The following is a 14560-nucleotide window of genomic DNA, read 5'->3' as shown; positions in this document are numbered from 1 at the left end:
GTCCGGCAAAGAGTCTCACTTCCTCTTGATTTGGTTTTCCTATGATTCAACGCTGGTGATTAAAGGGTTCTCTGCTCAAGTAGTTCGTGGTTGAAAGTAGAAAACTTTCATATTTGGTATCGGAGTTCCCTGTATGAAGCATCCTTGCTGCCTACGGTGGAAAATTACGGCAGAGAGATAGAGCACGAGAGGCATCTTCGGGAAGCAAGTGGGGATATGGTTCGGCGGTGCGGACAAGTTAGCCGCTCAACGCATGAAGGACATGTGTCGTAGAGACGTGGCGTTAAGGGAACCGTAGCACAAGCATCCTCTGGATGTTTCTTCATTTGGGATATTTCCAGTGTTTTAAATGGGCTTTCTCTTTGGTTGTAAAGTCTGATACCAAATGTAATTGCCCAACTAGATCTTGATCCCCACAACCGGGCAAATATTTTTTTCAGTTTATATACATAGATATTTATTTTAGATCATTGGTGGTTTACATTTTAACGTTAGCCATATATTTAAATATTTGTATAACTATTTCAAATACAATAATTTCATAGTTTATATGCTATAATTAATAAATTGTTTAAAATTGTCACATGCATTTTTTACTTCTTATTATATATTTATCTTATTGTATTTGCATGTAGTTACTGAAAAAATTAATATATGCATGAAACAACATATCCGAAAATTATTTTGTGTTTAATTTATACTAAATTCTGATCCCCCGTCTTTCAAAGCTGGATTTTGTTTTAGCAATAATTTATTTTAGATAATATATTATTGTATATGCAAAATTTTAAGATATGTAAATTTTTTATACATGTATTATATCGTTTGCGAATATTAAGCTGTTCTGTCATCATATTATATTTTTAACATAAATATTATATTTATGAAAATAAATTTATCAATTTAATATAATTAATCATATTTAGTTCAATGTAATAGTTTATTTTAATATAATATATATTATTTTTATAAAATATAGTAAAATAAAATAAAAATTTATATTTTAATTTATAAACGACAACTGGATATATATCAATGCACAATAATAATTCTATTTAAAATTAAACTATATCATTATTAAAGTAGTTGGAAAGATTTTATATTATTAGCTTTCCTGAATATATGGAACTTACCAACATAATTTCTGGTTTTATTTCTAAATATGGAAGTTAAATTAAATTGGACTTACATAGTAGAGAAGACATATTTTGAGATACTGCTAAGAACAACAAAAAGTATTTTTAAAAGAGAAACTATAATATATTGTACTTACAAAATAATTTTGTAGTAAATATTTTTATTTGAAACAGAAAGGATGTTTCTTTCTACCAAAAATATTTTAAAGATCTTTATCAAATGAATTTTGAAAAGTAATCAATTTAAATGGTTATTATCACTAAAATATAATTAAAATATTTATATGATTTTAATTTTCGTTCATCAATCAAAAATAAATTTAAATTTGAAATTCTAATTATATTTTATGATAATTAAAATTTAAGTTAATTAATTTCTGAAAATAAATTTTATCCTGATTCTGAAAATATTTTCTTAGAATTTTCTTAAACAAAATTTATTTGTATTTTAAATAAAAGATAAAGATAAAGATATTAAAAAATATGATGATTAAGTTATGTAAAATTTGATAAATGTTTTAGAGGATAATCCAAATAAAAAAAATCATACATTAACAAAGTTATGACGTCTGTTTTAATATATATGATGAGTTTAATATAATGAAACTTTGTTGACAAAAAATCAAAAAAAAAGTTACGTACAGCCCATCTGAAGAAAGAAACTTTAAGTATTCTCTCTGTGTTTGAAATTTGAAGAAAAAACATGATTTGTCAAAAAAAAAACAATTAAATAGCATCTAAACTTGCACCACTTGTAGTGCAAGTGTAACTACACAAAATCATATTCTAAATCATAAGTAACAGACACGATTTTATAATTGTTGGTAAAGAGACGGGACGAGTCTCCAGTTTCACATGCATACAGTGAAACCTCTATAAATTAATAATGTTAAGATTATAAAAAACTATAACTTTTTTATTAATTTATAGAGATATTAATTTATCGATATACTAATTGAACCAAAAACTCAATTTGAGACTATAAAATTATATTATTTTATAAAGATTTTTAGTGTATATTAACTTATAGAGTATTAATTTAAAGATGCTATACTGTATTTGTACTAATTTTACAATTTCTTAAAAATAAAATCGCAAATTTTGTCCCTTCACTAATCAAATTCAGTAATAATTTTTAAATCTTGTAGTAACTGGTATATTATTTCTGAATATTTTTATCACGAGACTATTTTTTCTAATTGTGTTTTTCAACATCTAAAAGTATAGTAATTATAAATAAGCTAAGTAACTTCTAGGCCACTCCACTTGCTCTGTCCAGTTATAATTGTGTCCGACTCGTTACCAAAAGTGTTAACTATTCATCTATTTTGTAATATAAATATTTTCAACGTTTGGTGGCGTTATACCATTCACAAACATGATCCATCTACACTATCAATCTACAAGTTCGCTGAAACATTGTTATATCATTATGCTATTTACTGCTGAATTGACAAATTTCTTCATTATTTTCATATTATTTTCATTTTGCTGTTGGTTTGTAGTCGATCATGAACATAAATAACAATAAAAAACTAACAATATGAATTTTTTTTTTTTTTTGTAACATGGAACAATATGAATTTGAACCTTAGATCTCGTGATCATTAAAAATTGGAGCAGAAAAGAAGTTGGATCAGATCTATAGGTAAGGAGTATAACTTATTAAAAAAAAATTGGTATTATCAAAGATGACAAGACAAACAATTAGTTTATTTATTAAAATTGACAATTTTTTCGTCGAGGGATGAACTATATTTTATACAACGATGTGAAAGGTTGGACTTAGGTATGGGTAAGAGCTAATGAAATGTTCATGAGGTGAAGAGTATTTTTTGTCTGGATGTGATGCTTTTGGAACACTTCAAGTTAGATGTTTAATTGTTAGCTTAAGCTGTGCGACATTTTGTAGGGTCCGTTTGTCCCAACCACATAATCTAACATCTTTTAATGAATTTTGTAGCAGATGTAAAGGGCGGTAACATTTTTTGCAACTAGTTCACTGATTTTTTCCGGAACATGTATGTTTGTGGTCGATTGATTATCATAAGAGCCAATTTACAAATGTGTATGATTTTAACAACCCAGATCCATTTTTGTTGTCTTGTGCAGATTGAATATAGACTTTACTACTTTATATTAAGATACAATCTGAAAGTTCGTACACTTTCGCACATAAGTAACATTCCTCTTTAAGGCCAACTCCAATCCAACTGCAAAACACTATTTTAGTGTGAATTTTACACTAAAACCTTCTCCAACCCAACACTAAAAATCACACCATTTTAGTGTAACACTATAATTTTACACCAAATTTGGTGTGACACTATTCACCACACTAAAATACTATTCACTCTACTAAAACACTATTCACTTATTTTATTAATAAATTATATTATTAAATACGAAAATTTAAATAAATTAAATAAATAAAATATTATAAAATAGCTTTTAGTGTGAAGTTTAGTGTTGTGGTTGGAGATGAATTTGTTTTTAGTGTTGAAACTACACTAAAATAGTGTGGTTTTGACACTAAAATAGTGTTATGAGTTAGAAATGCTCTAAGAAGATGTTTACTTTTGTTTTTTTTTCCAGTATAATTGTTTTACTATGTAGAAGGGAAGGGTGGTTGTATTTGAATATATATATATATATATATATGAATATGACATGTAGAACGAAATAAGAAAATATATCTATTATTTGGCATGACAAATGAATTACAAATAATGAGGTGTACTTGACTATCCCAAATCAAGTTTAGATAAAACCTTGTATTTTGCACGACAAATGATAAGATCAAACATCTTCGACTTCACGTGATGTTCCTTATATCTTTGACAATTGACATATATGTCGACGAAATTTATGTCAGTATCCTTGAATTTGAAGTGTCGTTACAAAAAGTCATTGTCGTTAGACAATTTTGGTCCGTTTTGTGTGGCTTCGACTCTATCAACCGTTGCTATGTCCCCACTTGATCACAACTATCGATCAGTCAATTTGGTCCAACTGCTCTGGTTTGGTTCAATGTCGCAATAATAATTATGAAAAATGTCAAATCTCTTGGTGTGATGAGTTGGTTTTGTAACTGATTTTTCTTGTTGGTTGATGTTAAGAGAACATAGGAGCTCAAGGTTTGGTATATTATACTTCCTTTCGACTGATTGAAAAGATAGAACATGAAAATGACCAAAATAATATCATATATAATTAGTAATTACATATGGATAAATATTAAATCTACTAGCACTGATAAAAGATAATTACCAAACCTAGTGCATATTCTAACTAATTTTTCGAGACTGGTCGGACGACTAAGCCATGATAATTGTATTTGTCCAGAAACAATGGTATGTGTTGGACTTTAGTGGACCAAAGGAGAACAATTCGACCACAAAGGAGGGACCGGAACTGCACCTTCAAGCTTTCCAGAGCGTATATCTTGTTGTAGCCTACTCTGACGGATATAGTATTAGTTTCCGCTGTTTTTAAAATAATTTTACTAAGCGAAATCGAATCCGAGTTGTTTTTGTATCCTATTCAAATTGTAATATGGAAGAAAACATTATAAGATGTATTGATTTGATCGTTTATTCTTTTTACCTTCATTTATCGCATTTTAAGGCGAACCACTCAATATAATAACAAAATCTACAAAGAAGACATATCTTAGTCATGGACTAGTATTAATATATGCTAAAACCTCATAACCAATACAAATGATATATAGCTATATATATATAAATTGCAAGAGGGTTAAAAGCTCGATCACGCAATTAATTTATACCAAAATATCACTACCAATGTGCTCAGCACCTTATCACACTACCTTCCACAGTAAACCTACTTTACGAATAATGATGAGAAGTAGACCGTATTATAAATGTAAACTAGGTCTCAACCCATACAACCGGACAGATTTTTGTTTTTGTATATATTTTGTTTTTAATTTTAAATTGATATATATTATAATATATATGTATCTATCAATTTTTAAAACATAATAAGTTTACGGTATATATTTTTTATTGAATAAATTATTTCAAACTTTCACATGTATTTGTATCTTCTTCTATATATACATTTTTAGATTATTATTTCATTGTTAAAATCGTAACTATATATATAAAAATTAGAAAAATATTATTTATTGTTATATTTAAAGATATTGTAATATTTCACAAATTTAGAAATTAAACTTTTCGTTTCATATATTTATATTATCGAGTAAATAATTAAATATTTAGTTTCTGTTTAATTTCTAAAATAAACTATATAGTTTAAAATTTGTTTTCATTGGTTTTTTTTTTTTTTGACAACAACAAAGAGACTCATATAGTCTTTGAAAACCAAAACGGTAACTCCACATCCATATGGACAACGAAAGACGGCTGTCTCCTGGCACTCCGTGCTAGGCTGTCCGCCTTTTTATTTTGCGTCCGCGAGATATGAATGATCTGTGAGCTGTGAAAACTAGCCTTCAAAATCGTGAGATCTGCCAAGTAAGCTTCAAAAGCTGGCCATTCCTCTGGTTCCGAAACCATCTTTACCAATTGGGAACAATCCGTTGCAAATGTAACCTGAAATTGACGTAAGTTTCTCATACATTCCATAGCCCAAAGTAGTGCTTCCATCTCTGCGTGAAGGGGAGACAGAGGAGCCCTAACATTCCTTGCACCCATCAAACCGTCAAAACCTTCTAAAGTACTATACCAACCTTGTCCGGCCATTGGATCACATTCTTTCCAGGAGGCATCCACAAAACACCATCGTCCTGGTTTTGATTGTAAAGTCCCCACTTCTATGTTTGGTACCACCTTTGTGTGCAGAATTTGTGCCTCCGCCCATAGAGTGGATTCGACCTCTGCCAAATTAAGAGTGTCCCTGGGGTCTATATCAATATTACTAAATACTTTATTATTCCTGTCTTTCCAGATATACCATAGAATCCATGCAAATTGGTGATCATCCATTTTCGGGATAACTCTCGAAAATAGGTGATCCATATTTGTGAAAAGCGAGCTTGTTGGAAAGATAGCCGGATTTGATGATATTTTAGAGAGAGCCCACACCTGAATCGCTGGAGGACACTCAAAAAACACATGGTTTATCGATTCCTCGGGATTTCCACATCTCGCACAACACACATCCCCTTTTATTCCTCTCGCATTCAAATTATTTTTAACCGCTATACATCCTGAAACCAACTGCCACAAGAAATGTTTTAACTTTGGTGGACATCGTATAGTCCAACAAAGTGATTTCAAAATGTCCACTGTGGGGCCAAACACTGTCAATGGTCTTTCCCTATCTGGGTAGGCCCGTTCCACCTGGTAACCCGATTTAACCGTGTATCTCCTATTGTTTGTGAAATGCCATCCATCTTTATCTGTACCCTGAATCCGACTCAAAGGTACACTTTCAATTATCTTCACATCCTGGGGATCCACTAAAAACCGAAGAGCCTGCGAGTTCCAAGTTCGCGAAGTAGGATCTATTAAAGAGTCCACTGTAAGGTCTGGATAGTTATCGTGCAAATTTTTAGTTGCTGGTCTCGGGCGGGTGGTTGGGAGCCAAAGATCATTCCATACAGAGATGGATGATCCTGGTCCCACCCTTTTGATGAGTCCTTTGCTTACCAGAGATCTAGCTGAAATAATACTCCGCCAACCATATGATGCGGAATATGAGCGAATCGGCTCCAGGGGTGATGCATTCCTGTAATACCAACCTTTAAGAACACGTGCAAATAAGGTGTTTGGCTTGTCTATCAAGCGCCATAACTGCTTGCCGAGCATTGCCGTGTTAAAATCTGTTATGTCCTTAAAACCCAATCCCCCCCTCCTCCTTGCTGACACAAATTTTGTCCCATGATTTCCAATGCATGCCTTTTGTACTCCCCCCTGGACTCCACCAAAACTGAGCTACTGCAGCGGTTAATTTCTTCGCGGTTGCCTTTGGCAATCGATAACAGGACATAACATGATTTGGTAGTGCCATAACTACTGATATGATGATTACCTCCTTTCCTCCTTTGGAAAAGAATTTGAAAGTCCACCCATTTATCCTATTTGCCAGCCGTTCCTGTACAAAACTGAAAACTTGTATCTTTGATCCGCCAATATTCTCTGGCAGTCCGAGATAAGATCCCATTCCTCCTAGATTTTGTATACCCAATATGTCTCTCATCTCTTGTCTCTGAGATTCCTCAATCTTGTGTCCAAATTGGATCGAAGATTTTTGGAAATTAATAAGTTGGCCAGAAACCTCATACTCTTTTAAAATCCGTAGTATTGTTTGACACTCCTCTCTTTGTGCCTTGCAGAAGAAAAGACTATCATCTGCAAAAAGCAAATGAGAAATCGGGGGGCATGCTCTGGCCACTTTCATACCCGTTATTTGTTTCTCTCTCTCTGCCTTTTTGATATTTGCTATTAAAGCCCCAGTACACATAATAAAAAGATATGGGGATAATGGGTCCCCTTGCCTTAAACCTCTATTTGGAATTATGAGCCCCCTCGGTTGACCATTAAGTAACACCCGATATTGCACCGACGATATGCACTCCCTCATTAGTTTAATTCAATGAGGATTGAAACCCATTTTCTGCAGTAAAGCATAGATAAAACTCCATTCCACTCTATCATACGCCTTACTCATGTCCGTTTTGATTGCCATATATTTTCCTTTGCATGCCTTATTGGTGCGCAACCCATGAAACATCTCCTGTGCTATTTGAATATTGTCAGAAATTAACCTTCCTGCCACAAATGCCGATTGAGTTTCCGAAATAAGAGAGGGAAGATAAGATTTTAGGCGTTGGCACAAAACCTTGGAGATAATCTTATATCCTACATTGCATAAGCTTATTGGTCTTAGCTCTGTCATCCTCGTGGGCCTCTCTATTTTTGGAATCATACATATATTCGTTATATTTAACCTTGGATCCAATTCCCCTGTAACCAGAAAGTTGTTTACCATTTCCACTAAATCGTCTTTAATTATATGCCATGAATGTTGAAAGAAGAGAGCCGTCATTCCGTCTGGACCTGGTGCCTTCTCTGGATGCATCATAAACAAAGTTTGTCTTACCTCTTCCTCCGTTGCTAACCTTAAAAGCCTTTGATTCATTTGTGCCGTAATACCTGGTGGTACCTCTGCCAGAAAACTATCGAACACCGTTGGGTTTGTAGTACTAAATAGGTTTTCAAAATAGTCCACTGCCACTTTTTCAACCCCATTGTCCTCTGTAATCCAATTACCTGTCTCATCATGGAGGCCCACTATCCTATTGCGGGCTCTTCGTTGCTTCGTTAATGCATGATAAAATTGTGTATTCAGATCACCGGATGTGTACCACATATTCCTGCTTTTCTGATACCAGTATTCCTCTTCATCCTTATATGCGTCCTGTAGTTTCCTGGAAACTTCCAATATTTCCTCCTGAGATCTGTTATCATCAGTCTGCACCTCTTCCAAGGCTTGTTGAAGATCTTTTATCTTATCCTTCCCATACGGTGGATTGGCTTTCCGCCATTTTGAAATCTCGTGACGGCAATTAGTGATTTTACTGACAAAATCCCTTGTTTCCCCATTGCCATCCTTAGACCAGCCTAAAGTGATTGATTCAATGAGTCCCTCCTGGCCAAGCCATCTTTTGTCAAACCGAAATTGTCCTTTTTTCTTTATTACTTTGTCCTCAAGGTAGGCCACCACCGGTCGATGATCAGACCCAACCAATCCTAGATATTCTGTGTAAGAACATGGAAATAAGGTATGCCATTCTTCGTTCGCCAGAGCCCGATCTAACCGGCATCGAACTGTCACTGCCCCTTTCCCTTTACCTCGACGACCTTGCCAGGACATTTTGTTACCCTTCGCCGGAAATTCTATTAAACCACTGTTTCTGATCATGTTATTAAAAGGAACAAAAGAGTCAGCACTCCTGACAGCTCCCCCATCTTTTTCGTGATTACCGGTAATCTCATTTAGGTCGCCAATAATGAACCAAGGTTCGGTACGTGCGAGCCCATATCTAGTTAACCTTTCCCACACATGCTCCCGCATCTTCTGTACCGGATCTCCATATACAAATGTTAAGAAATACTTTTACCCAGTGCCACCGCTTCCACGTCTATCATTCGATTGCTTGTATATAAAATGTTAATTTGAAACTCATTATTATAAAAAAGCGCCAGACCACCACTTCGTCCAATTGGGTCCACTGTAACCATATTATCATAGCCAAAATGAGATTGAAAATACTGAACAAAATTAGTATCCTGTTTTGTTTCAGATAAAAATAAAAAATCCGGTTTGTGCTTATCCCATATTTCCCTGAGGTACCTAATGGTCCTCTTACTTCCCACTCCTCTGCAATTCCAACTTAAAACTCTCATTTAAAAAATAAAATCTGGTTGCTCCGTGAAGCTAGAGACTTCTAATTTAATGAAGTTCTTAGTCTCATTGTTTCCCTTTCTAACCATACGCCAAAATCCATGCCTCCTTATAGTTTTCCTTGTATTTATCATCCCCGGCCATTCCTTCAAATATTCCAGTTGCCTGTAGCGTTTATATACTGAAAAGAATGTAAGGTAATCCCTGACCTTCTAACGTTTACGAATAAAAGAGCTATCATTTAAAAAATTATGTAGCCATCTCAAAATATCAAGTAGCCTTCTCTGAATCCATATAACCAAAATATGGTCCCACACAATATTTAAAAAAACGCTAGTTTCCCATGCTAAGCAATTTTTCCACCTATAATACAAATTACAAAAACCATACTCCGTAAAAACCACAAAGCCCCACACTCGGTTGAAACCTTTCTCCAGTACGGTAATACCTTCAAACCCAAGCAACCTACTTACTACATTCCAGCCGTCATGTGAGCATTCTCTCCCACACTGCCCTCCCTTCACATAAACGAATGTGTTTAAAGAGACACAATTCATCTCCCTTGCCATCTTCCTTTGCATCTCCCATATAAAAACCTTTATAAACGAGAACCTAAACTCGATCTTGTCTCTCCACAACGATTGAGCTTGTGTGTCTACGCCCCCTGCTCCCACCCAAGATGCGACATTCCTATTCTCTCCTGGCAAAACGTAATAGCACCTGCACCACAAACCAACAATATATGCCTGATACCATCTAGTGATTCTCCAAAGTGATCCAATAGTCGTGGCCACTCTCCTATTAAAGTAGCTAACCTCAACTATCCAGGCTAACATAAAAAAGACCCAAGATCCAGGTAACACAATAATAAGCCCTCTAGTTCGTGTCTGTGTTCGGTTTGATGAGACCGAACACAATAGCTTTTCCAATCCTGATACCAATGAATTCCAAATTCCCACACATATCTTACAAAACCAAGTGAACGTAAGAGAATCAAAACAAACCAATACATTATCAATGAAAATGAAATCCTCAGAACACCAATACCAGTAAACTATAAAGCACTTTTTATTCCAAAGCATGATCTTATAAATAGATCTTACCCACAACCAAATCATCAATAAACCTAAAGACATCCAAAAGACCTCAAAGACAAAATAAATCAGAATGCTCAGAGAGCTTATTAGAAAAATTACAACACTTGAAACACTGCAAATACTGAAACCAGAACCCAAGGATACCTTCCTTAACTTCTCAACTGGACTAGCTTGATCCATAACTACTGGCTTGATTCTATCAATTTCTCGACTATCCTGATATCCTATATCGATGATGATTGAATTCTGAATCCTTTCCTCAGACCTTGATGATTTACCAGATCTGTCAGACTCTGCCATTCCTTTCCTCAAAAATCCCTTACTAGAATCGAAACGAGATCTTATTTCCAGATCTCTTTCTCGCTTCCGTAAGTGCCTGTATCCACCATCTGGATGATGATCGATCCAAATCCTCTGAAACCGTATAAACCGTTGATTCCACCGTTGATTTCCCGGATCCCACCGTCGTATGGCCATAGAAACCCTAGATCGCCTGCATAGTCGTCGGCGGCGCTAGTCGAGAGCATTTGTTTTCATTGGTTTAAAGTAGTAAAGATTAATCATTGTTAGATAATACTTCCTCCGTCCTTTAATGATAGACTTTCTAGAAAAAATGTTGTTTCAGAAAGATGTATTTTTTTGTGTTTTCTATGAAAAAAATGTAAACTTCAAGAAAATTAATTGACTTTATTGAATTACTATTGGTTTAAAGTTATTGAAAATTGAAAATTACTTAAACAATACATTTATTATGGTAGTTTAATGTGTTTTCTTAATATATGTGAAAATACTAAAAAGTCTATCTTTTAAGAACGGAGAAAGTATAATTTTTGTTATTTAAAAAAATCTTTATAATTTTAAAAGTTAACATCGACAAATATTTAACATATGGATGTATAGTATTACAACATTAAATTATATATATTTCATTTATATTATCTATAAATCCAACTATTGATAACCCAATAAAAATTCTGGTAGACTAAAAATTTAAATGATAAGATTATAAATTAAATGTAATATAACTTTGTAGGAATTTGTCCATAATTCATTAGGTCAATTTAAAAAAAACATACATTGTGACTTCTGTTTTAATATATATAATAGATATATCAAGTTGCTATTTATAATTTAACTCATATCCACAACAAAATACAGTATATCATGTTCTAATCAAATATACAATCTATTACAGTTAAAGTCGTCTGAAGTAAAAAAAAAAAAAGTCTTATGAATTCTATTTAAGGTCTTATGAATATTTAGAATAAATATAATAGCAACACACAGAGCCGGCCTATATCGTTTCAACGATAGACTAGCATGTATTACTAAAGATGCATAGCAATACAAATAAATTCAAATAGGCTTTAATGCTTCCCCATGTGCTTAATACATCATTAGTTATTATCCTCCACATAACATGTCTGCAAATAAACCTTTTTTTTTTGCAAGTAGAAGCAAACCGTAAGATAATTCGGTTTGTGACTTGTTGCAATTAATGATAAATGATTAAACAAAAAAGTAGGTATATGTTAAAAAAAAAAAAAACATGTCTGCAAATAATTATGAGAACACGTAGACCGTATTGAATATGCATGTAGTTTTTTTTTTTGTTGTCATCGAATATGCATGGTAGTTATATAATGTTTTTTGGAACCTTTAGATACATATATCATGTTGCTTAATTTAAATATTTCTCTAACTTTTGTTTTGGTAATATTACAGATATAGTTATCAACTTATCATTACTATTTCAATTGTATTGGTAAATAGTGCCAATATTTTATTGTTTCTAAATGAAACGGAGAGACTTTGATCGATCATGCAAAAAACAACGGTACAAAGTTCATTTAGTAAATTTTTTTTGTTATGGCTATGTAGTTAGAAGGGGAATTGCACTGTATGACGTCCAATAACCGCATAATTCACTCGATGGCTACTTTCCCTAACTCACCGATATATGACTCACCTTTTATAAAATATTGCCATTTTGCTCTCCTTATTTACCGGGAGTAACGAGCAAAAAAATAAAGATTAAGTAAAAATTTAAACTGTTCACGCAACTGTCGTGGCGCATCGTTAACCCACATTTTTTTTTTTACTTTACCATTCCTCTCTCTGTAAACTAAGCACTATTCTTCTCTTTCATCACCACCGCAAATTGACATCGTGTTTTCCCTGACAATAAACTACTCGTCACCGCGATACTACTTCACGGACCGACGAATCGGAAAACGAAAAGCATTCTACAGTTCTTCTTCCGGCAAAGAAGACTCCGGTACTCTTGTAAGTTCGAATTTACTTTTCTATTTTCTTGAAATTTTCAGTTACTCCCACCGGATTTGAGTCTTCTTGTCCGTTTCTTTGTTCTTTTCAACTATAAGAGAGATTTAATTGCCTATTTCTTTTCTGTACTGTATCGTTTTACTGGTCTCTCCACGTGGTAGGTCATTCGAAGAAAGATACAAAAATCGAGTCTGTGCCTTCGTTTGGAATGTTATAATTGTGATTTATGCGTCGTCGCTTTCGGTTATCTTTTTATTTCGTTTTCAACCGTCATTATCTGAACACGAAAAATAGATTTTGAATATGAAAGTGGTTTCATTGTTCAATGCGGGATTTAGGATATTTCATAAATATAACCATACTAGACCATTTATGTTCTGCAATTGTAATATAGTATGTGAATAATATAGTGATGCCGTGTGCTATTCCATTTAGTAGGAATTTCGTTTTTTGTTAGGTTTGCCGAATCTTGTACTTCATATTTGTGCAGTTACTAGACCATCTCCGTCACTGGAATCGCATTCAATATGTATATGGAATAGTATTGCAAGTAGCTACTCTATTCCATGTCTCTGTCAAACTAACTGGTTGCATTGTTTTCATGGTTGGCAGTGCCAAAATGGACGAATTAGGTCTTCCTCTGAGAATGTTTGAGGCGGGTTCGGAACCATCAGAGCGGAAACGGGTTAATAACTACTTCAACCTACGATGAATTGACATCATAAAGAGTGCACTAGAGGAAGAAGACTTGGAAATGTTGAATCAGTCGCAGTTCTGGAGAGTTTTGCAAATGGGCTCGCATACTTTTTAGTAATGTTCCTCCATTACTGCCTCTCACGCCAGTTGGTCACTGCAAAAGAGTATGAACTTTGGTGGATCTTCGTTGGTAAGCCGATACGCTATGCCATACAAGACTTTGCTATGGTCACCGGACTGAACTGTGCCGACGGGGTTGGGTTAACTGGAGAACCCCCGAGAAAGGTAAGCCCACACCTGGATGGATCATGGGGCGGCTTGTGAGGGGTAAAAAATACAAGGATCGGTTAACCCGTTTGCGGCTTTCGTTGTTGGTTTTGGTGGAAGGAATTCTGTGTCCAACATGTGGGACAACTAATATCAGACCCAAAATAGTGAGCATGCTTGGTGATCTTGACGCTTTCCTGAAGTATCCATGGGGCAGGGAGTCATTTTTACTGACGGTTAGAAGTACAAAAGCAAGATCTGCAGTTAATTATGTGAAGGATACAATGGCCCTTCAAGGATTTACCCATGCTATGGTATTGGTTACTCTGACTGCATGTCCTTCTATCATTATTAAGACTGGCGGTGCGGATCCTCTAGCAGATTCCAATTTGTCCAGCGAAGAGATTATCAGGAGAGTTGTTGAGAGAAAGGTGGTAGTCAACATTTTCTCGGCCAAGTCGGTCGATCAACTGGGACAGGTTAGTCAACGTATTTGTCTATTTCATATATATATATCATTCCATATGTCAATTCATACCATACTATTTCCGTTTCAAAAACCTACACCTGTTTTTATTTGACCACACTATTTACTTACTATTTCCTGCCTTTCACTATCCTGTATTTGTGTTGCAGGCATATGTACGGTCTTTGATTAGCACAGATGAAGTAGGGGAG

The sequence above is a fragment of the Brassica rapa genome, chromosome A01 (genome assembly GCF_000309985.2).
Source record: "Brassica rapa cultivar Chiifu-401-42 chromosome A01, CAAS_Brap_v3.01, whole genome shotgun sequence".
NCBI lineage: Eukaryota > Viridiplantae > Streptophyta > Magnoliopsida > Brassicales > Brassicaceae > Brassica > Brassica rapa.
This window is presented reverse-complemented; position numbering follows the sequence as displayed.